The 24,818-nt window shown below is 37.7% G+C and overlaps 1 long non-coding RNA gene across 1 annotated transcript in view; it reads left to right on the plus strand.

The window, feature by feature from the left end:
* The window catches only part of LOC118172334, a 435,816-nt gene that overhangs the window by 73,219 nt on the left and 337,779 nt on the right, over positions 1 to 24,818 (plus strand). The window contains exon 2 of the long non-coding RNA XR_004753648.1: positions 15,229 to 15,298. This is a non-coding gene — a long non-coding RNA (uncharacterized LOC118172334). The remainder of the gene's footprint in view (positions 1 to 15,228; positions 15,299 to 24,818) is intronic.

Here is a 24,818-nt window from a genome sequence, read left to right on the forward strand (position 1 = left end):
TTTTTTTCTTAGGTTTGGGCCTTTATCCAAGACACTTCAGGCCAAATCCATCTTTGCTGTGACTCAATTTACTTCATTTTGTATGCACTAGGGAGAGTTTAAACATCAGGTGGCAAAATACTGAAGTATGAAACCCTGAAGCAGAATAAGTTATGAAGAAAATGAATGGACATCATGCTGCCCTTTGTTCACTGGGACTTTCTGGTGGAATAAGAAGTCACAGTTAAGATTAACTCTGCATGATCAATTGTATACATGCTTGATGAACACGCAACTTTCAGTTGTTTGTCTTAGTGTTCGCAAATTAGTGTCTGCCAAGTGGAGTTGATTTCTTGGAAGAAAAACAAAAGATGAGAATAAGAATGAATGAAACCAAAGTTTACCTTTTTTTTTTTTTTTTTTTTTTTTTTTTCTGTAACACTAATGTGCTGGACATTTTCCAGACATAAATAAGGAACAGTTTTGTCCACATGACCTCACAGTACCCAGAGAGCGAGCTGAGGACAGCAGTGCAATAATATTAGCGGAATGTTATAATAGCCAGAATACTTAAGTGAAGAATTTTAGATATAAGTGAGTTGGGGAAAAAAATCCAGCAAATGATTGGTCATGATTTACTGTTGTAGTAAATAGAATAAAGAAATAGGTCAATTTTAGATATATTAGGTATGTATATTCTTGCATTTACACGTTACTTATATAGTCTGTGCTCAGATTTTACAACATATAAGGCTCTGAATCCATTAATTAAGTATTACAGACTTGTAGAAAGTATGCCCAAGAGGTAAATGGGAAATGATGGTAAGGCATAAGGCAGGACCTTATTCTCCAGGACTCATCTGCTGTCTCATTTGCTGCTTCTGACACCATCAAGAAACCTCTGAGCACTATTATACTATTATTAATAATAGCTGTATCATGATTTCTGCTCAGCAGTAACAGCCTCAGGCAGTGCCTGCTCAGTGATCTGTGTGCAGTTGCTCTCTACCTCCTGTGAAGCCAACAACAGGATGTTCTCAGCTCCTGTTGTAGCCCTTCTTGTTTCATTTGTTCCCTCGTCCACACCTCTGATCACTCCCAGCAAGTTCATCTCTTACCCTGATACTCAAGTTCTTGAATTTATTTCCATGCTGTTGCCTTTTTGCCCCCAGGCTCTTTTTAGTAGGACCAGGAATCATAGTACATGGAGAGCAGCCACAGAGCTTCATAACCAGAGATCAAAACTGCTCCAAAGCCTGGTGTCTTTGTTAGTAGGAAAGTAGTGGTTGTGGTTACACAAAAATACCTAGTGGCAGGTCTAAGGAAGGGATAAGATAAATTGACCCCGTGTGCCAAAAAAAAATCCTGTGGCGTGCCCTGTCACGCAGAAGACTAGTTTCTAGTAAAAAACAAATAGTTTTCTAAAACAAGATTTCTTTATATAATATAATATATAATGTAATGAACAAAACAAGAAAGGCAAATGCTTTGACAAGATAATCTGTAGGAATTTACAGAAACTTTTTTTTTCCTAACTGCTGCAGTGATTCAATTTATTGTATAGGAATGTGTTTTTGAGTGATCAAAGCCAGCTTTTAACAATAACAAATGAGGAGGGAAAGGTGGAAATGAGTCAGTAATTAGTAGTAACTGTCATGTGTGCTAGTTTCCCGAGGAAAATCTAGAGTGTTTAGCTTTGTTGTTTGGCTGTTATGTGGTGCATTTATGAACAGAGGAAAGAAGCACTTCTCATTGCATTTTTTTTCAGTTAGGAATAGCAGTTGCAGAAGAGAATACTCCATTCATTTCTTTTACCATCATCACCTTAGTATCCAAGTACCCTCCAGTAGTACATTTAGCATGACTAACATCTGTTCTGTGTTTGTTTTCTCACCTCCTCTCCAAAGGGAATGTATATAAAGTGAACTGTTCTGGTTTGTTTTGATATATATGTTACATTGCTAAATGTTTATGTCAGAAGACAAAGTCAAAGAAATCCTTTCTGAACTTGCAGCACTGACTCCATATAAAGTGATCTAACTCTAAGACAAGAAGACATGGTTGTTTTTTCTTGTTCATTCTCAGAATGACCAGAGGTGATTATACTGGCTATTCAGTTGTATTTTTACAGGGGAAATAGTGGTAAAGAGAAAATAGTTGTCTTATTTCAAAAATACAGTAAGATAGCTTGAATCAAGGCCAAATTTTGCACTACTGACGTCATGTCTTTGCATCTTAATCTAGATAGGTCACCAGTGACCCTGATGTTCTATTAAAATGTTGTACCTAAGAACATATTTTGAAGCCAAATACATCGGTGCAATGTGCAAGTAATCTGTCAGTGCAGTGGTGATACAGCTTGGCATTATCCTCTGTCCATAAGCTCTAGAAACATATCTGGTTCTTGAGTCTTTGGGGAAAGATCAGTGCGATCAGTCCACATATCAGCTATGAACGTTTAGAAGAAGCAAGAGTAACACACACATATTTTTTGTATCTAATCAGAAAGGTGGTGCCACTGATCCATTGTAGTAATGAGAAGCTGAATCACCTGTGGGAGTATTAATACGGCATTGTTTTAGAATTGAAGTTTTGAATAATCTAGTAGCAAAATGACAGGACTCACGTTCATCTTTAAGAAGTAGATATTGCTGCAAAATGATCTGTTAATCATTAAGGTTGTTAGGCTTGTTTGGAAATTACACCTATATTTTTTGGTTCAAAATTTGTGATGGCTTTTCATCATAGTCTGGAAGCAAACAGCGTAAGTAAGGGTACATTTCCACATCTATCCTTTCTGGATTTACCTAGCAATGAGCAGCTCCCAAAATACTGAATATGGTCCATCACTGTCTTGCTTCTATATTTAACATTTTTTAGAACTGTGGTGATTGTTCTCAATATATATGTTTGTCTGGGTTGTACAGCAATTTGATCATGTCAGATTCTAGTTGACTACTCATCCTAAATGCATGTAATTAGTAACTGTTTGTAGTGTTGAACATGGTAGTTCTGTGCATCTATAATTCTAGAGAGCAACCTTTTCAGTATGAGGAAGGGAAACTTATTGAAAGAAATGCCTCTGTTATCAACACTTCTGGTTAGCAAAGCAGTAAATGCTAACCAGCACAGCCGCATGTCAGACTTTGAAGAAATGTCATACTTCCAGCCTCTGCATATTTGGACAGATCTGTCAGTTCCTACCTATGGACTATGGATTGGCAGCATCTCGGTTGTAAAGCACACATTGGGAATCAACATTTGGTAAAGTGCTTGCCTTCTGTGCATAATGGAATAAAAATTGCAACCCCAACATTTACGCTTAATAAAAGATAATCTCTTCCAGCATTGCACAGTACAAAGAATGCAAATCTTCTCCGGTGTTTTATAGCTACAAGGAGAAGATTTTCCCTATGACTCGGAGAGAAGCCTGCCATATCAATGTCTGCCTAGCAACTGAAAGGTGACACGTGGAGCCTCCTTTTCAACTCATTTCCTCTTGATGAGAGGAAGGGATCCTCCTGCGAGTTATTACCTGAAATAATACCATATGGTAAAATGTAAACAACATCTGCATATTCATGTAATAATTTCATCTGTTTAATTAGTTCCAGCAAAGCAGTTTACCCTCTGAGGCCCTCGCTGTCAGCTCCACGCTCATACATCCATGCCCTGCTGTCGAGCCTGACAGCCATCTATTGTTCATTCACTGCTTCCACCTCGCCACTTAATGTAAGTGAATCTTCTGAGGGGTGGAAAGCCTGTCCCCGTTGATCCAGATGTAAGGGCTGGGGGGAGGGGGGAAGGAGAGTAAATATCTGTCAGCTTGGAATATGGATACTAAGAGCAAACTTGACAGATCAGGTGGCTCTGTGCTTTTTTTTTGAGGAGGGGGAGTGGGGCGGGTGGGTTGGTTTAAGTGCTGATCAGTGCACAAGACTGCAGGTTGGACTTTGTATGGTAGTTAAGTCGTTGCTCTCAGGAAAAGGCTAGACACTTTCGAATCAGGTGAATTCAGCAGCAGAATAGCTGCCCGGCTTTTACAGTCAGCTATATTTCAGTGCTAAAGTAATGACAGCATGCCTACTGGTGCAGCAAAACACGGGGCCCTAGAGGGCTGTATGGATTGGCCAAAGAGGTTTTCGGAAATGCATGTCAACAAACGCTGTTCAGGACAAACTGGGACTGTAATTGTGTGAGTCTAACTGGAAAGGTCCCTGGAATATATTTTTAGAGTCTCCTGGCTCATGTAAATAAATTATATTGTGGGTCACATGTAACAATAAGCTATTCAACTCACCTTCAAAAGGAAACATTTACATTATGGGAATATAAACACTTCATGGTGATATTACACCTAAGTAGAGGAAAGTACTGCAGTTCAATGTGGTAAAGTCAATATCATAATAAGGTAATAATAATAATACTTAGCACTTATATGGCCTTTTACAGATTTGAGCAAACACTAACTGATTAGTCCTCAGAACACCCTGGGGGAAATATGTAAGTAAGAGTTATTGCCTTGTTGTAAAAATAAACCATATCTTATCACACACCCATCACCATGGTATCTACGCAAACAACCGGTCTGACGGACAGTGTTCTTGCTATTGCCTTGTGATGCACTGAGGCAGGATTGCAAGATGTAAGCTCAACTAGAGATGTATCTTATGTTTTACTTTAAAGATGATCACATCTGTATTAATACCGATGTCCAGTTCAGATTTCTGGAGAGTACAGCCCGAGGTCAGGAAGGACAAATGTCTCACTGCATACGTGATCTTTCCCCATACAAGAGGTCAGCTCCGCTGTCCCTGTATGGCCTGTCTGTACATAAGGAAAGTGAGAGGTTTCTAAAATATTCAGGGTTCACTAAGTAAAAAGGAGAGAAGACTAGGTTAGATGAACTGAATTGTGTACTGGGCAGGGACACTGCACTAAATAGTCTCTCCTCTGCATCTTGGGCTCACAAGAAGAGTTTTTGTATGTGCATCTATTTGCTGTGGATCTTTCTTACAGTATGAAGTATAAGTTTTCAGGCACAAGCTGTAGTGGTTAAATAAGAGGATGAATGTGGTCATCTATATAGTGAATAAGGAGCACTATTGGCTACCTGAAGGAGGTGATAACAGGTATTTTCTAATTACTAAAGGAAAACTGGAAAGACCAGAAACCATCTGTCTGCTGCCAACTGGAACACTTCAGATTTCTCTCTTAGCAGCTCAGAACAGTGTTGCAATTATTCTTTTAATGCTATTAATCTCAACCATAAAATAATAGCTTACGATAGACAGGCAGAAAAACAAGCCACCTAAAAGTGAATTATGTCACTGAAGTCCAAATGGCAACGTAGCAGTAGAAAAACGTGAAGAATCATCCACCTTGTAGGATTGTCCTTATGCATCCACAGCAAAACCTTTGTGTCATGTTACCTTTGTGGTTGCCACACAGTCCCCTCAGCTTCAATGAAGTCGTAGTTTCCTCCTTAAGACCGTATTTCATGCAGTCATAGCAATAAAATGAAGTAACCTTCAGATCGCGGAAGTTCAAACGTTACCTTTATGAAGCTAATGAGTAACCATTCTAATTGTTACTTTAAATACATTTTAATAATGTTTTCATACAGAGTATGGTATAAAAATGAATCTCTGGAAGCTCTTCAAAAAGCTAATTTGTCATAAATTAAGATAATAGTAATTCAGTAATTTAATAATAACAATAAAACGATGCTGAATTAATAATTAACTTTACAAAATAATATTGAATACAAGGAAAAAAATAATACTGTGTTTTTGACAGGTTCATCAGTCTAATAAAGCAAGGTTCTTTTTCCCTGGAATAAGTGGATAGTTATTATCAATCAAATGGTATGTCCCACTGCCCCATGAATATGTCTACAAACCGAAGTGGAAGAACTTTCAAGTTTGGGAGATTTTCTTGTCTCAGTGTCCATTGTGCCATTATTTTCTGTGATGAAGCACACAGGAATAATACAATAATGAGTGGATATAAATTAATTTAGGGGATGTTGACTAACATGAAATTACTCACACTGCTTTAAGTACCATTAGTCATCAGTTTATAAGAAAACCATTCTGCCTGATGAGAAACAAAGTAATTCAGGTTTGGTTCTTAGACTTGCAAACTTCTGATATCTTACATGACAGTCAGTCAGTCAGTTATTCTGGACTTCTATTTCTCTAACCATAATGGCTTTTCTCTACCTCGATGGAACACTGAAATGATAACTCTTCCAGGGTACGTCTATAACCTAACAGAGCCCCGTGCTGAATTTGAAGTGATGATCTATGAATAATCTATTTATTAATGTAAAGTAGTCCATTTGTGTATGGCTATTACCTATGGTGTTACAAGAACTGAATTACAATGGGACTCTAACATTATCTTCCACACCTCAAAAATAGTTGTCTTACTTCAGTACTTACCTAATAGTCTCTCAGGTCAGCCAAAATTACAGTACAGGTAGCTATGTATTCTTGCAAAGAAAAGGTATGTTTCATTAATATTCTAGAAGGAAACTCTAAAACTAATGGATTTGTTCCTCTTTTCTGTTCTTTTAAGTACAATAAAATTGTTCTTGGCCATTTTTTCTCCATTAAATAACGTATATGAAGCAATTTCAGAGAGGCCTTGAAATGCTTCCTAAATTAGACAAAAATCCATTATTTTTTAAGTCTATAATTGTTATGGTGTTTTATGCTCAGATCCAAAATTCCTTTTAATGAACATTTTAGGGTCAGAAAGATAATGTTGTTTTAGTGAGATAGAACTGCTGGCCAAAGCAGGGTTAATTCATCAAAATTATTTTTAGTATAGTTGCCTAACAGTGGAACTTCCAAATTTTTATTTAGCCAAAAGTTATTCTAACAGGTCCATAACTAAGAGCATCCAGAATACTTTGGTATTTTTATTTTTATAAGGAAGTTAAGTTATCTGGGTTTTTCTCCCAAAAGAGAAGCCTTTATGATCTTTATTCTATATTTCTTCTCATAGATTATTGCGATAAGGGAACCCTTATCATGTCGCGACCCACTGGCGTCTGGCTAATCCGATGGTATTCGTTGTCGCATTGTCCGTGATCAATAACTAATTATCAAAGTGGCATTTCTTTTCAAGAGCTCCTTGTTAAAAAATGGCTTTTGGCTGAGAGTAGAGGAAAAAGGTCGCCACTTTGACATCGTTGTGAGTCTTTCAAAAATCCAGTGGGCCGTCCGATTGAATTACTGTCCCAAACTAATTGATATAAATTTGAACAGAAGAATGTTTGTTACTACAGAACGTCATAATGATATCCTTGGCAAGAGCATGTCTGTGAGAAAAAAAAAAAAAGAAAAAAGAAAAAAGAGAAAAGACCAGCACTAGTCACAAAGCATCAAGACAAGTTGCAGCACAAGACTATTAACAAAATTAACAGGAACAAAATTGTACACCAATTCCTTCTTTTCAGTCAGTCTGATCAGACATTCAGGAAAGAAAAGCATTAACATTTTCTTTTGAACCTCATCCATTTGAAAACAGGCTTGAAAAAAGCTACTGGAAAAAAAAAGAATTGCAATGTACAAAGGACTGAAAACTTGATCATCAGTTGTAGAAGACTTATTGAGTCTACTGGGATCATGAGTGAGTATCCATTGGAATTCAGCTTTAGTTGTAAGGCAGAATTTGGCAGACAGTTTGCTTAAGAGAGGTTGCTAAGCAGCCTTAAAAACTGTGCCTTTGGAATATGGTGACCTTTTCTGAAGAACATTTGACTGTATGTAAATAAGTCACATGCCTTTGAACTGGGAAAAGAACCCAAACACTTAAGATACAGTAAGAGGAGTCATGGAAATCTGGTGAGAAAAGTGGTGGGAAAAAGATCTCTTACTATTCATGCCTGAGATCTGATGTATTGTCTTACACATCTTTTGGAAATTGTTTACCACAGAAATCTTGGAAACCTTCTGACTTTTTGACTTTTAATTGAAATGAAACTGGGCCTGTGGAGGTTCTTTTTTTTTAACCAACTGCCTTCTCCTCCATGTCCTACACCCAGTCTCTGAGCTGGGAAATGACAGGGAGCACAGGAAAGGGTTACACCATAATTTGGGGTAGGAGATGCTCTGGAAATAGGGGTACTGTAGAACTGTTTTTGTGGGAGCATGATAACTGGGATTAGCTCATGACAGAGATACAGAGATTAATTAGATGAATCTATCAGCTATCTTGTCAAAAATAAATAAATAAATAATGGTGAAGTAGTTTGCCAAAATGTGTCGTTTCAGCCACATACATAGCAAGTCCTATGATTGCTGAGGAAGAGAGGAGACGAGAGGCATTTACGCCTAATTGGAAACAGTGAGTTTATGTGCTTTTTAATCCCTGATCTTAAAAGGCTCCAGCTGGGGTCTGGTAATGAATATCTTTCCTGCAAACTTACTGTTTTACATTTCCTAATGATAAAGAGAAGGTGACTAATGAATTGACACAGGGACTTTCATCTCTGCAGTAGATTTGGAGATTCCATTCAGAGTGTATCAATCAGCAAAGTGAAGTTTTTAGTATCTGATGACTTGTCAGTAGCCTGTGTGAATTGTATAGCATCTCCATGCAGAGCCTTATGGTCAAACACCAATACCACCTCCGTGCAGTATTTCTGGGACAGATTCAATAGAAGGATTTAGGAACAAATGGGTCAGATAGACCAAACAAATTTATGGGTGACAATCATCTTGTTTGGGCTGGATTGTGACAGATAACCATTTTGAAAATAGGTCATTGATACATAAATTAGATTTAATAGAAGACTGACAGACTGTTGCCTATGATAGATTTATTGCTTGGATAATAAGGCCATCAAGCCACATTTTCTCGGTATGTCAAAGCCACAGAACAAAGCGAGAAACCACAAGGGTCTGAAGATTCAGATTCACATGGTTCTGGTTACAAAGGGAAAGTCTACTTTTGCTGTTGAAAGACCAAAGGTAGTAAGGTCACTACATTTAGTTCCCGTTCTGCCTTCCATATATGACTTTATGACTGTCCTCTTATGCTGCGGGCAGGAAATGCCTTGTGATGGCAAATAGCTGAGCCATCTCTGACAGACTTACATCATCACAGAGTCACTAGGGAACCCTCTTCTTGTCTTCCATGGCTGCTTTAAAGACACTTTGTGAGTCTTTCTTCTTTAGCAGACCAGAGAATTCAGCCTGAAAGCCTGTCGGGCAGGTCAACCAATGTCTAGGTCAACCAGTCTTGCCCCTTAATTATTCCCTCTGGCATTACATTCACTGGGTGATGGAAGTAGAGGCTAAATATATACCCTCTATTTATAGACTCTCTATATTCGGCATACATGAAACAACATGCCTATATTATTATTGGAAATCACATTTGCATCATTGCATAATCTGTAGGAGGAGTTGTAATATGTGTGATAGAACTGAAAGGATTCCTACATATTTGTGAACTAGTTTCAGGTCCAGTTGAAAACGTAATACTGTCAGGGCAGATTTATAATGTCATTAAACATTTCAGAATTGAAATTAACTCCAACAGATGAAAGTAATTGCTCTGGAAGAATGAAAATTTTTGACTTGCTTGATGCTACATGGCTTTCTTTATAAAAATTAGTGTAATACAAAATCATTGTAGCCCCTAATAAGGAGATTTAAAAATGATTAGTTGGTCTCAAAATCTGCTTGTAAATGAGAAATCATCTTTCACAAGTATTTTTAATATGGTTTGACACAGATCTGCAAGTATCCCATAGTTATTATTTTCTCTGAAATATTTTGGAGAAAATATAAAACTGCAAATACAATTTGCAGGTGTCAATTTGTAAATAACAATAAGAATGGGTTAGTTATGTAGTTTTATAGATAATATGTTGTATTATCACAGCTAAATGTAAATGCAGAGTCATGAATGTAGAGAAAGAATGTAAATTACATTTATAAACTTGGAGAAGAGTGAACCTCTGAAAAAAACTAATTGTTTTGGTAATCATAATTGAACATTAGGCAGTACAAGAGGATAAATTAAATTCTTAGATGTACAAGAACCCTGAAACAGAGTAAAATCACTTAAAAATAAGTAGATCAAGAGGATTCTGAGAAGAGAGATGGAAATGATTTGAGATCTCAAAAATACTTTTCCAAGTGAACTTTAGAGAGCTCTACTCACTGGATAGCATTCTAGGAGTTTAATCACCATGGTCTGAAAGGAATATCTGATAGCTAACGAACGTTTTTTTTTTCCCCCATAGCTTAAAACCCAAGATGACTAGAGCTAGTAGAAGCTAAAACAAAAAAAAATCAGCTTTGAAATAAGGGAGCTCTTTCCATTTGTCATCATGTACTGCAACGTTATTAAGAGAAATGTGACAAAATATTCATAAAATGTTTGAAATTTCCTTTACCTATCTCCTGTCTGACTTCCTAGCATCACTGATGTCTTAGGTAAATGACTGACATTCTTCTTTATTAATTTTGTAACCTCTTCTACAAAAGTAAATACCTGAATTTTAATTATGTAGTAAAATATGTAATTCTGAATCCAAGTAATTGTTCCAAAGTAGTTAATGTATAAATTGCTCTGAATTTCTCACACCTACTGCTTCCATTTAACGCTTACTTCCTGTGTTTCTCTTTTTGCTCTTTCTAGCACAGAACCAGAGCAAAGGGCCATATGTAGCTAGATCAAAGCAGGAATCTGTCCAGAAAGGAGTTGTGACTCATGAGTCGTAACTAATCCCTTGATTACCCTCAGATGGTACATTTTATTTCCTTTCTTGTATCTGGCCAGCTGTTGCTCCTACTGCTGATCCTGCTGGTATTTTAGTGCTTTTATTGGCACTGCTGATGTCTTTCAGTAGTCATGTAGGAACAGAAGTAGGGATCTGGGAGAGCAGTTGCACTCCACCCAGAGCATTCACAGCTGAGTAGCTAAGGTGGGATTGGCAGAAGCATCTCTTTTCTTTTTCTCCACAACTCTTATATAAGCCTTGAAGTTTTATTGTGGCAGTTATCACTTTAATATCTGAACAACTCACAGGTTAACTGAATGACAGAGCAGAGTTCTTAGTGGTGGTGGGTGTTGGCTTCTTTCTCTCCCTGCTTAGGAATCTGCTGGTAAAGGTAGAGAGAAGAGGTCAACAGCCTTGTTTTCATCAGCATTATAATGGGAAAGACTTCAGTGCTTTTTCCAAATTCATGTTAACAATTGTTTAAAAATGTTTATAAACAACTAATTTGTACATGTATGCTACTTATTTGCAGCTGTGATTTTCCTTTCATTTGCAATCCGTTGCTGTAATATCTCTCAAGAAATAAACCTTGCTTAGCTTTATCGCTTTCAACTTCAATACAGTGTTTGAAGGAAAAATTGGCAACAAAACTGGCCCAGCAAAAATAGTTTAGAATAGTTCTATACACAGAGAGACACACAGCAATAGCTGTGTCAGAGCCTGAAAATCTGTGATGAAAACCATTATAAAAGTTTCTAATATTATACACTCAGGAAAAGAATGGAGCCTAAACTAGCCATCTTTGTAAAACATTGAACAATAATCTTGTAGCTATTTCTGTACTGAACACAGACACATGCAGCTAGAAAGGTTTTCCAGTTTTTCAGCAAGCAGCAAATCAGCTAAGAAAGCCCAGCTCGGTGAATTTATTTCGTTCATGTACATTATTGATCTAAGACTTGTTTTTCCATCTAAGCCAAAGTGACAAAAACTTCTCTGAAGTGAAGCAAGTTCAAGCACTTTCAGCCTGGTTCCCATTAAACATCATAAGAACATTGTGATTTGACATTTATCTGGCAGCCTTAAATGTGAAAGACCAGTGTAGCTAGTACACAGAAAATGGAAAGGCCTTTTTGGCACCACTAGGGATGCTTTTACCAGGTTAGGGTCAGGTGGGATGACAGAAGAGTGGAAGGAGGTAGTCTCATTTCACTGCAGACTTGAACTAAATTTGACCTCCAGGGTACCAGTGACTTACTGGGAAATTGCAAGAATGCTGTATTGCCCTTTATAGAATTATAATTTCTTGCCATTCAAAAAAAAAAAAAAAAAAAAAAGGCAAGCTAATTAGCTAAAGGATATCTTATCTGATGTGTAACCCTCATCCAAACTGAATCAGGGATCCTCCTGTTGCAGTTCTTATAAAATGGAACTGTTGGAAACAATGGTGTTGGTGGCTGCGATTTGAATGTAGACCTTAAAGAATCATGATTCCAAACTTCTTGGTGCCCTTTCCCTATCAATCAAAAGGAATCATATGAAATAATTATTAGGTTACATAATTATTTTACAAAATAGAAGGTGTTTTTACTGAACATTTCCATTTTAGTACCAATCATTACTTCCCTGAATACTAATAACAGTGTTAAGCATTAATAGCATGTTTTAAGGTAAAGGGTCAATAGTCTAAGACCTATGAAAGAACTCTGGGCATTTGCAATGTAAAAGAAACCTTTCACGGAAAAGTGTTAAATAATAAATGCATTTCTGGAGGAAATATTATATTGTGGACCATTTGGGGAGAAATGACAATTTATAGGACATCACTCAGCTATCTCTGTTTAAAATATCTTTAATAATGCTGTGGCTTTGCACTTAATACAGAGGTTAACAGAAAGCTTGCAGCTCTTTGCAGAGGTCAGTGAATATTATACTAGCTGGGGGGAAACTGAGGAACATAAGTAAATTGTACATGATCACTCTGCATGAGTAAAAGGAGAAGGATGTGAAGTGGTAAATCAGTCCTCTAAGTGCAAGACAATTTGGCCTTGTCTTTATTTCCAAATAGTAAGACACATTCTAATAATTCTTTTGAAGGAAGGATATGCACATGTGATGGTGAACTTATTCAGAAAAAGTGAAAGAACTTTGGTATCAAGCTTGCTTAAGCCAAGCAATTTGAGGAACGTGGAGGGAAGAATTAGAAATACTTGACGTCAGATTGATTTTTTTATTTATGCCTTCATACACACCTTGATATTTTCTGGGCCCAGAACTGAAGTCTCAAGAAAGAGGCAGCTAAAGTCTGAAATCTCCTTGCCACATTAAAGTCAGTGAATGGATTCTTCATCATACAATCATCTGTTCTCCTTGTCATTGTATAAATGCTGCAATTTATTCATTTTGGGGCATACTCCCACTGTTTTTTAGGGTTTAAATATGCTATGACTAATTAAGGCCCCAACAAGCTAATATGTTTCTCCATTAACTTTTTCTCTCCTAACTGGGCAAATGTATTCCTCTGGCTAGAGCAGAAACTAAAGCGGACTATCTTCTGCTTTTCTTTATGAGCCTTTATTACATATAAGTCTATTTAATTCTACCCAGTGACTTGCAGTTCTGCAACAGGCCAGAGCAGCACCCACCTCTGATATAGGCACCTTCCTTCAGCAGAATATTCAGCTTGTTAAACCCATAAAACCTTCATGGGGAAAGGGCAGAGTGCTGGGTTAAAATTTGGACTGATTCAAAGCTTTTTTATTTTTGTATGTGAATTGAAATAAGTGGGTCTGAGATAAATGAATGGATTTAGTTGCTGCATGATGTAAGTTTTAGGCCCCCTTGTTTCTGTAGTTGAATATACATCCCTGAGTTCAGTATGCATATTCCCTATGCTATTGCAAGGCATCTCAAGCTAGGAACCAGCATACTGAGCAAGGAGACACCTAAACTAATAAATATGGAAATAGAGAAAAGGGTATGACTGAAATGTCCTGAGAAGATGCAATTTCTCCAGCCACTCTGGATTCATAACCTTGAACTTGAATACCCAAACCCTGTCTTAGCAGCACTGAGAAGGAATCACTCCTATAAAGCATGGTGAAGGAAGAACTGCAATTTCCCATTTACCACTCTACTGAATAGTTGCTGAGGAAATGGGTAATGTGAGTTCAATTGCAGGGGATCCAAGCGAGTCTGAGAAGTAATAACAGAGGTGGTTGTCATCTGCAGGCAATATACTTAGGACACCCCTGCCAGAAAAGGAAAATGTCCTAAGCTTATGCTTCAAAACCTTTTTGTTTATTTAATTAAAGCTTTATGTAAAATATGCTCCACCTAAATCTCCTTGAATCTCACCACAAATATGCATGTCACAACTTTTTGTTTCTTTTTAATGCCTAGCCAGAAAATCAAAATTTATGATGCTTGCAGACCACATGAAATCAATGTTTACTATTCCAGTGGAGCAAATTCTTTTCCCAATGGATAAACAAGTCTCAAGTGAGATCAGGACTACTTAGGATTCTTTCTGGTTCAGGTTTGTCCTACAGGTCTGCCTGTGTTTTCCTTGAGTACCACAACTCCCACATGAGTCAAGTATTGCCTATCACCACTTGACAGTGGATTTTGTTTTTAACAAGCAGCACCTGTTGAAATACACCTGAACTTGCTGCTAGGCAGGAATGGAGAGGACAAAGAAGGACTGCTGCAGCAGCCAACCTACAAGTCTGCCAATATTTTGTACAAACAGAAGTAGATGGTTTGTTGCAGCACAGAAAGTTTGGTACATGAGGTCCTGCTTGCCACTTTTTTTTTTTTTTTTTTTTTTTTTAATTATGTTGCTTTAATGCTGAAAGTTACCTGCTCCCATTTTTGGAGGCTGTGAAGTTGCTTTCTGAGAGCAAGTTCTACCCACTGTTATGACATAGAATCTGAGTGAGGGGTTGTCTGTAGTGAAGTTGTCCTGTATGCTACTGTTGCTGAGTTTTCTCATGTTTATTCATTATCAGAACTTATGAAATAGCATCAGTAAGACAAGAAAGTGTGTGCCTACTCTTCTGGTGGCTAGCAGCATTATTTTATAATGCTATAGAATACATATCTGACCGGTAAAGAGTTAAAGAAAAAATGAATCCTGTAAAAAAAAATCAGGCCATCGTATAATGCCTCCTCATTGCTATAATGATATCAGTTGCAACAAGTCCAATGGCTGACCTCATTACAAGGGTTTAATTGCATTGTTACACAGTTTCACTTCTTCTCTCTGGCCTCTTTCTCTTTATGACAGCTTTAGAAAGGAATTTCAGCTTGAGGTCAAAGGAAATTAATTACTGCTTTCTTAATCTGTGCTCATCTACATTTAGAAAACTTGGGGCTTTTCACTAACATATTTGTGTCTCATTTCTGTGTAGACCCAAAGTTATAAGACTTTTGTCCTTTGTGAAAGTGCATAAATAGCTTTTTTCATATCATAGGCCAGATTTTTTTCATGTCATTTACAGTTGTGCACATGTGGACTGATGCCAATGGAACCAATGGAATGTCTCTGGGTACACATTCACTGGGACTGAGGTAAGGCTCTTGCAATGTAACTTTAATTCAGACTAAAGATTCCAGACAGATACCAGGTGTGAAAACAACAGCAACAAAATGAAACAAACAAATAAACAAAAACCCAACAACAAAAGAAAATCCAGCCAAACAAACAAACATAACTAGAATAAAATCAGAAACACAATCTTCAAAATTAATGGTAGCTGCTTCTGTAGAGAGGATTTTTTAAAAATGTGAATCTATGATACTAGTTTCTGCCTGTTAGCTACCTCCTGTTTCTATTAAATACATCATTGCTTCTTCTGAAGAAAATAGTTTTGTTAATTCACTTCTTGAGGGAGTTGATTTTGAAGGGAAAATAGCACGAGAGAGATCTCTGGGGTAATTTGATGAATTAACTCGGGGGGGGGGGGGGGCGGGGAGGATGGTATGCCATGCACCAAGGATAATCTGGACAACATGCAATATAATGTGGTCTAGTAGTATAAATCTATAAGAAAGTGTTCTGTTCTATCCATGTGCAAAACTACAAACAAGAAATACATTTTTCTGCTGAACACCAGTATTTCTACATTTCTATGGAATTCAGATTAGAAGTCATGGAAGTGTTGACAAATATTAAAAAAAATGATAAGTTTTGAACCCCTTCACATGGTGCACTGAAAGTTTCACAAGTCTATTTTCCAACTTTTGATCAGCTTTGCCACCCACTGAAATTCCTGCTACCAGAACTCTGTGTGCTGTTAGTTGATTAGTTGCTGCCTCATTCTTCTCTTGCAAGCAGTAAGATTGGCAATAACAACACTGCATCTGCAAAGCAAAGACAGCTCACTGAATATTTTGCCTTTCATCTATCTTGACTGAAATTCAGCTCAGTTAGAAATGCCTACTGAAAGAGCAAGATTTCACATAGGTCAGTGGCAAGCCCTTACCATGAGACCTACATGTATTAGAATTTCATTCTCATGATTGCCCAGTTTGTAAAACAGACCGTGTATGTCTTGTGATGTTACCACAAAGCTTTATGGGGTAGAAATTGAAAGTTTCAAGCCAACCATACACAGCCATGTGTACAGTTGTCTTCTACATTTTGCTGTTTGGAGCACTGTGACAGAAGCCATGGCACGCTGGGGATAGGTTGAGCTTGAACTTACTCATATTACTCTTGAGTTTCTTCCAGGCCACACCTGATTTCAGATTCCTTTTTAATCATTTTGGATACCAGACAAGCTAGATCTTCTGCAGGGTTTCTGGCCACTATACAAGAGACAATTGATACTTCAACCATGAATTTCACTGAAATCTAGGAGCCATGCTGAAAAGAGGTCCTGAGCAAGTCTAATCAGTGAATAAGCTTCTGACACTGTCTACAGCCATTAAGAGATGTGATATCACAAACAAATGTACCTGAAGTAGATTAAATCTGAGTATCTTGGGTAACAACAGCAGTGAAGTAACAGCCACATGAACTTCAGTATGCAATAGCTACTTGGGTGAACAGCTAAAGTTGCTTGGGCTTGTGTGAAGTCTTTCCTAAAATATACATTGAAAATGCAACTTTGGTACTGATATGTAAGGAACTTAGATCAAAGGTAGCTCTAATCATGCTCTAATTGAATTTTTGATTTTGTAAGAGAACTCCCCTTGGAGGGCATGGACTAAGTCACTACATTACAGTCTTTGAGTTATTTCACTCCTTGGGACCAAGAGTTTTGGTGCATTGATTGTCCAAGATGAATATTGCATTGAGGTGTGAAAGGATGAAGTTGAAAGGCCTACTTAACACAGACATGGCACTGGTGACAGAATTAAGTGGTAATGATATATAACAAAATGCTATTACATGAAATAGGATCTTTTTCACACAGTTTTTCGATTTTGTCCGATAGGAGTAGAAGAACAAAATGAAAAACTATTCATCAATCAGAGGTCTGGCTAGGTCAGACACTTTGGTCAAGCAATGTGAGTAATTCCACCTACCTGAACTATAATTTATTGCAAAATTAATGCCATAACATGCAAAGCCATTGTTAGACAAAAGTAATTCTTAACCCCAGGAAAAAAAAAAAAAAAGGCAAATTTTTTTTTTTTTTTTTCCTCCCTCTTTTTTTTTTTTTTTTTTTCTTTTCACTTTTTTCTTTTTCTCTTTTTCTCTAAACTGACAAGATTAAACCTTTTTAATAAGTGGGGTTGTAAGGATGATTCACATCTAATGATTGAAAAAGGGACCTTGAGGAGAGTTTGATAGACTTTCTCAGTCATTGACTAAACCAAGACATATTTAAAAAGGGAACAAAAGAAAGTGCAAGTTATTAGTTTTTGTTAAAGTTTGCCTGCTTCATTACAACAGAATGAAATCAAGGCTTACTGGGAAGAACAAGCTTTGATATACTCTACTTTCTGTTAAAATTTTCAGGAAAGTTTATTCTTAACCAGATTAAAATGCACTAATTCACCAATTCACAGTCTTAATTGCACTGTTATAAGCTAGGGAGATGAATGGCATATCCTTATTTTTAAAATGTTTAAAATTATAGTTTGTTGTAGAAAAGGTCACTTATGCCTGGTGTTTGATTGGCCTTGATTACTTCTGAAAATTAAAATGTTATATTAACAGCGAAGCAATTTATTGTTTCTAAAGGTGTTCTAAGGTTTTCATTAAGTATCATACATGTCTGCAGGAAGGACCAGGAAATGAGTGGAAACTTTAAAAAATACTCAACATGTCCAGAATTCATAGCAGATCCTCACAGTGCTCTCTTATGAACATTATTATATCCATTCCCCAGTAAGAGAAACAGGTTGACAGAAAGGGCCATCCCCTTTCTTAGAAAATTGTGGGTATTCTTTGAGCTGCACCTTTCATTATTCTTGTCCAACAATTGTTCCAGTATATGCTGTATTCTGCCATGCAATGTGAAGAGGAGCCAAATCTTGTAAAACTCTAGGGAGAAAGATCAGGAAAGAGCATGCCTCATATATGTGTCTCCTCTTGTTATGCCTCCTGCATAGTTTGAAGGGTGTTGACACAGATGAGATTATTTATCTGCCTCTCTATTCCACCACTTCATTCCTCCATGTCCTTTTTCGTATATATAGTGAAACTGTTACTGGCAGTTGAAGGTAGGTTAACAGGAGGAGGTAGAGTCATTCTTTGCAGAGGATTTTCCCATGTTGTGTACTGTTTCTTTGGGGTTGAGTGAATGAGAATAGATTTAGGAGATGGAACCTGAGTAGAATGAATCTGAATAGGAAGGAAAGGAACAAGGAGCAACTCCTGTAACTATGAAGCAGCTCCAGATGTGCTGGTGTATGTGTAGCATTTCATTTTTTGTTTTCCTTATGGAACTATTAACTCTGCAAGATACTCAGTCTCTCAGGTTTTGCCATTTATGTAAACCAAGTTTAGGGAAAAATGAGGAATAATTTAAGATCAGGACTTAAATCAGAAGTGTTGCTATAATTGCCAGATAACTTTTCAGGAGAAAAGGCAACAACAGATACAGATTCCAACATGGAAGTAATCAACTTTGAACTAATTTGTGATGGTTTTCCTTTTAAGTGAAGGTGAGACAAACATAAACAGTAGTGAAGTGATATGGTTTATGCATAGAGTAATATCTTATATATGAGGAAAAAATATATATATATAAAAGGGAAAAATATTGCAAGGATATTGGCATTGCCAAATCTTCTTTTCCTGTATTGTTTCTTTTGAAACTTCCACTCAAGGGTTGCAGACTGCAATATCTGGTGACCTGCATAAATTTGTATAGCAGCTAGTGTAGTGGTGTGATTCTATTATCTAGACTTCACATCTTACCTGCTGGGAACTTCCAAGAAATGATGTTATAGTACAAGTAATGCAGTTTTCTTTTTCTTTTTTTTTGTTGTGGCTTTCTTATAAATATTATGGTAGAAATCTTCAAGCATACAAGATCTACCTGTGTGTGTCTATACACGGAATTGCATCTGAAATTTGGTGCTTGCAAACACCTGCAGAACATTCTTCATTTTATATAAATAAGCCTTTACATCTACTAGCACCCACATGCTGACTGCAGTTAAAGTTTGCTGCCCAAAAACCTCATCTGGAACTGTTTAAGAAGACGTAAGCGCAGGACTTTGAATTGCATTCCTGAACTTTGCACAGTCTGGACAAAACTTTTAGCAACCACTTTTTAATAACCTTTAATTTTTCAGTTATTTAAAGGGCACGTGCAAATCTCACCAATTTTTGTTGTGTTGTAGGTTTCATGCAGTTGCACATCTGAACGAAACTTGAAAGTCTTACCCAAGTTTTCTGGGGTAATTTAGGAAAGGTATAAAATACACACTGTACTGCCCCCAGCAGGTAGGTAGAAGCACAGGTGTTGGAAACACCTCCTGGATGTGTCATGCTGAGCGCTATTCACAGGGCTTAAAAGAACCTAAACTTTGGCATTGGAACCGGTAACATCTTTTGCAAGAACCTTCACCTGTGCAATCCCCATTGAAGAGTAAGCTTTTTGCTTTTAGGTAATGCCTATTTCATCTTGTAAAGACACATGAAATAAGGGCTGGCATTAGCCACATATCCATAAAAGCCTAGCAACCAAGAGTATTATCTTTATTCACAAGAAGTATAGCACTTTTAAGGTTCAGAAACATATATAAAAATTGGGTTCTGAAATGGTCATTTTTCCCCTCTGCTATGCCATTATAGCGATCAGCCAAGCTTCTGCAAGGTAAATACTTTTGAAAAATAAGTGGAAATTTGCTGCAAATCAGTCCCTTTTGTGCATGGCCACAGGAGCATGTTGAAATGTTTGGACACTAATACCCATTCATTTTCTTGGCTCCATAAATAAAAGCCGCCAGCTATGTGGCGGCCGTGAAATGGTATTCTTCAGGACCCAGCAGGAAGCCCCATCCTTATTACCACTGCAGGGGGCAGGACAGGCCCAAAATAGCAAGACAACTAAATCAAGACATTTTCAATGTCTAACAAAATGACTGTGGTTTAGAGAGAAGCAAGAGGTTGGAAAAAAATTGGACAGCTTTTATACTTAGCGTAATACCTTTGTTAAAAGAGTTCAGATAAGAAAATAAGATCTTAAAAAAACACAACACACACACACAACATAAGCATATTTCTGAATATCATTTGAAATATGTAAAGATCTTATGGAATCATAAACAGTGCACTGCTATCTGAAAGGAGATTCCGTTCAAGTAATTTTGCAAATGGTAGGCCATGGTTCATGGTAAATGTCTTCTGGCAATATTATTGTATTTCTTGGGTTTTGATGGAACCAGAAGGTTTGAAAAGAGACATTGGAAATTGATCAGTAAATTGGAAATATTTTTTATGGCCCACAGAAAATTAAAAAAAAAAAAAAAAAAAAGAGAGAATATTTATAAGAAAAGGTTTTGGACTAAACCGTTACTTTTCCTACAGCTTTATTTAATTTTTTATATACTTCATATGTCAGGAAATATGATGGTAGGTTCTGGTGTAGCAGCATAGTGAAGGACTGCTATGTTAATGCAACATGCTGTTCTTTATAGCTGAACCATGCTTATCTGGGAAAAGATTAAAGTAGTTTTAATAACCGAGCTTCAGGTAACTGGGATACTTTAAGTGTCCAAAGAACAATTCAAGGGATACCACCTTGCTGAAGATAATCATGGATTAGACTGATACGAATTCATAGTTCATTGCAGTACTTCAAAACCAGCATGTGTCATTCTCTACAATTACACCACAAAAATACATATGGGGAAGATCTTGATTTTACATTTAAACATCAGAGAAAAGTAAATTCAGTGTGTTATTGAGTATTGCCTTGTAGGCTAACTAGAACTTTTGAGAGTAAAAATAGTTTGACAATGAAAAGAGGGAAGCACAGTGAAAGTTCAGTGCTGTAACTACTGACATGCGCACAAGGCTATCTCCATCTCCATCTCAGCCTGCCACTTGAGACTGCCATCGAGCTCAAACTGCCAGACCATTCAAACTTTTTTTTTCTCTCCCAGCACTGCCTTGCAGTAATGCAGACTGTCCAGGGAAATCCAGACACGTCATAGGAGTGGTTCATTTTCAAGGTCTTTCCTTACAGGTTGAACAGAGAGATCTGGCTTACTCTGTATGGCTCAACATCTCAATCCTGGAGAGTAAGGCAGGCAATACAGCTATGGTCTGTGCAACCAAGCACAGTGTGGTAACATACAAAGGATTCTGACGGACCTATCCTTGTGCTTAGACATACACACATACAAACATCCTGAGGTAAATTGTAGAATCAGAACTCTGATATAAATAAGGAATGAAAAACATGATAGAAGTTCAAGTCTAATTGTTCCTTGTCTTTTCCATAATGATTGAAGGAAACATTAAGGGAATATCCTGATTATATCTGGTAAAGACATACGGAGGTTTCAAAGGTGTCATTATGTATGTGAAAGCCAGAATAGTTCATCTCCATCCTATAAATTTCTCTGCATTGTTTTGTTTCACCTCCTTCCTTTGTGGCACAGGTTTTGCAAAAAGGGCAAGTTGTGTCCCATCCAGACTGCTGGTAACCATAAGCCTAATCCTTGAGCGTACGAGCACAGGCGGCCTTTCTCTTCCCATTACACAAGTAATTTAAGATACACCTTTGGGGCATTGACAGAGACCCAGATACATGAGGCTGCTTGCTGCCCAGCTGTACAGCTCACCTTCCTGACCTCTTGGTTTAAAAAAGCAAAGGATCAACCAGCCTACAAAAGAAACTGTAGCAAAAGATACACTGGTGTCAGGACTATCATTATCATAATTGACGCTACTAAAGTAATTCAGACATTAAGCCTGTAATCTGTGCTGCTGTTTTTATCTGCTTCACTTAAAAGTTACAAGGCCAAAATTCATTGAAACCAGCAGAGATTCACCCTCTTACTCATTTACATTTGGCCCGCTGAGTGTATGGAAAAATCTTGCCAAATTCTTTGAAAGCTTGTATTTCCAGTATGACTTCCAAAATAATTAACCCTGCAAGTAGGATTTAACAAACTTGTATTTGATACGTGAAACGAATAATACCTGAAACATCTTTCTTATGCTCAGCCTTTTATGACTCAGACTTAGTGCTTGCAATAAACATTAGCTTACCTAATAAAAACTCTAGTATTTCAGAGCTGGTGCACAGTATGTTAACTGCATCTGGTGTCAACTGGAGCTAATTAATATTTTTATAGGTGTCTTCTACCCACTGTAGTTTAAACGGAAATATTGTGGGGTGCTTACATGAAAGCTGGAGGCAATTGAGAGCTGTGGCTTGCTTTCTAGGCTGAACTGATAGCAAGTAGACCAATTTTTATAGGATTGTAAAAGCTAAATGTGGCCACGGTTCATGCAGAGAAGCACTTTTCCCTGTAGCTCTCGCAATTCAGCACTAATGCTCATGGCTTGTTTGCTTCAAGGTAGCTGGAGAGATAGACAGAGGGACGGCAGACAGATAAACTGGCAAATAGCTATGCCTCTACTTAGACAAAGCACACAGTGACCCAGACAAACCACACTTTTTTTCTCTCTTTCTAAAGGCTTTAAAAATGTGCTCTATCAAGCATTTACTTGTGGCACAGATAAGATTTATCTAACAAGACTGGGCTAAAATTAAAAAGAAAGATGAAATCGCACAAGTGGTGCTAATATGTGTTTTGAAGCGTACCAATCGGCCTAGTGCAATGTCACAGCCCTGGGCTACATTTGCAAGTGGTCGAGCATCTCCTTTTTAAAAGGTTAACCTACAAAGAGCACACAAGCCCCTCTGTATGAATATGGGCAAACACCCAGGGAGCTCCACAACAATAAGAAAATAATGACATCAACCTGACCATGCTTAAGTACATAACATGCTGAAGGTTCACGGTTGTGTGGCCTGGAACAATAAAGGAAAAATAAAGAAGCCTGCTTGGTAGGCCCCAGCTGTTATTAGCCATGCTGTGAGATCAAGGGAAGGTATGATATGGGCTGCCATTTCAATTGAGACCAGGTTAATCTCTCAATTTGTGGAAAAGAAAAACTAAAAAAAAAAATAGGGAGAGAAAGCGGTCTTCACTCCACAGTGCTACATATGGGACAAATAACAATATCCTTATTTACATAATCTGTCTTTAACCCTTTCCTAATAGAGACTTAATTTCCTAAGAGTCACAAACTGCAGATTTAATTTCCCTGCCCACTGCAATGAAATATCAAACCTCTGTTAACTGTTTCTCACTGGTGCTGCTGACGTTTGCAGCTGACATCAAACGCTGCCGATGTTTGCCCAGGAGGGAATGTTGGCTGCAGCAGGAGGATCAGAAACAGCTCTAAGTAGCTCTGGATGCCACTGTCTTTCTGTCATTGATCTGTTTCTAGCACTGGGTAACTCACTTAAAATTTGTGCCATAATTTACAGCCATGAAATATGGCAAATAATACTAAGGACTCTCACCGGTGCTCTCAATTAATGCATTGCATTTCTTGAGTGAAGCGCTTTGTAAGTGAAAATTGTCCCATTTTAAAGTGACAATATTGTGTGGAGGCAATATGGTGACTCGATCTAATAGCTGCTCTTGACGTGTAAGAGTCTGTATTGATGAGAGGAGGGAGGGAGATCCAGGCTTCTCGGAGGTTGTACACGAGCATCGCTCAGACTCCAGGTTGAGGCAGGGTTTTCCAGCAGGTCTGCTGTGGAGAGCTGCTTTCCAGCCAACTTGAAAACTGAAACATATGTTTAAGGGTATAATATAATAGACATATAAACATAATAGTCTAGAGATACTATATTATGTTTTATTTGTAGTTTCTTAAGTGTAAGCCAGTACGTATGCAGTCTGTGAGGCTCCCCTGGGGAGATGCTTAACTTCTCCTGACTGAGGACCTCTGCGATTTGGGGGAGATTATTCCTTCCCCAAGAGCAACTGAGCTTGATCACAGAGGAAGAGGTAGGGGAAAAGGGAGCCTGCAACAAGGGCTAAGGCCGAGATACTCCTGAGGACAAGGAGCATACAAGCCTCAGGCAGAGAAAGCCCGAGGTTTCCAAGGGAGATAGAAGACTGCGTGGAACTTGTCAAAATTTAGAAAGTCACTGAGCTGCTGATCTGAGAGCAAGCCTGAGGGAAATGACCCACCTTCTGAGGACACAGGAGGCAGGGAGAGAATTTTGTGGAGTTTTGCATTCCCTTTTTTTGTGTTTCTTAATCTTTCTGAGGTTCCTTTCATTTGAAAAAGTTAATCATTCTTATTTGCAAAGCTAGAGGTGTGTTCTTGGTGTGTCTCCTTTACAGGAAAAGATGCAGGTAGCGTAATCTCAAAGCTCTGCTGTCTCAACATCGGCAGTATTAATAATTTTAAAATGTTGTGCCTTTTTTTTTCCTCCATGTGTACCACGATGATTGATTTGGATATCTAAAAATATCTGTATGAAGCTGAACCAGGGGCAAATAGCAACTCTGTGGCAAGGCAGAAAACAAGGTCCCTAAAAATCCAGATAGCATGTCAGCCACTACACAATTATTTCTCACTTAGTTA

Source organism: Oxyura jamaicensis, chromosome 10, assembly GCF_011077185.1.
Source record: "Oxyura jamaicensis isolate SHBP4307 breed ruddy duck chromosome 10, BPBGC_Ojam_1.0, whole genome shotgun sequence".
Lineage (NCBI taxonomy): Eukaryota > Metazoa > Chordata > Aves > Anseriformes > Anatidae > Oxyura > Oxyura jamaicensis.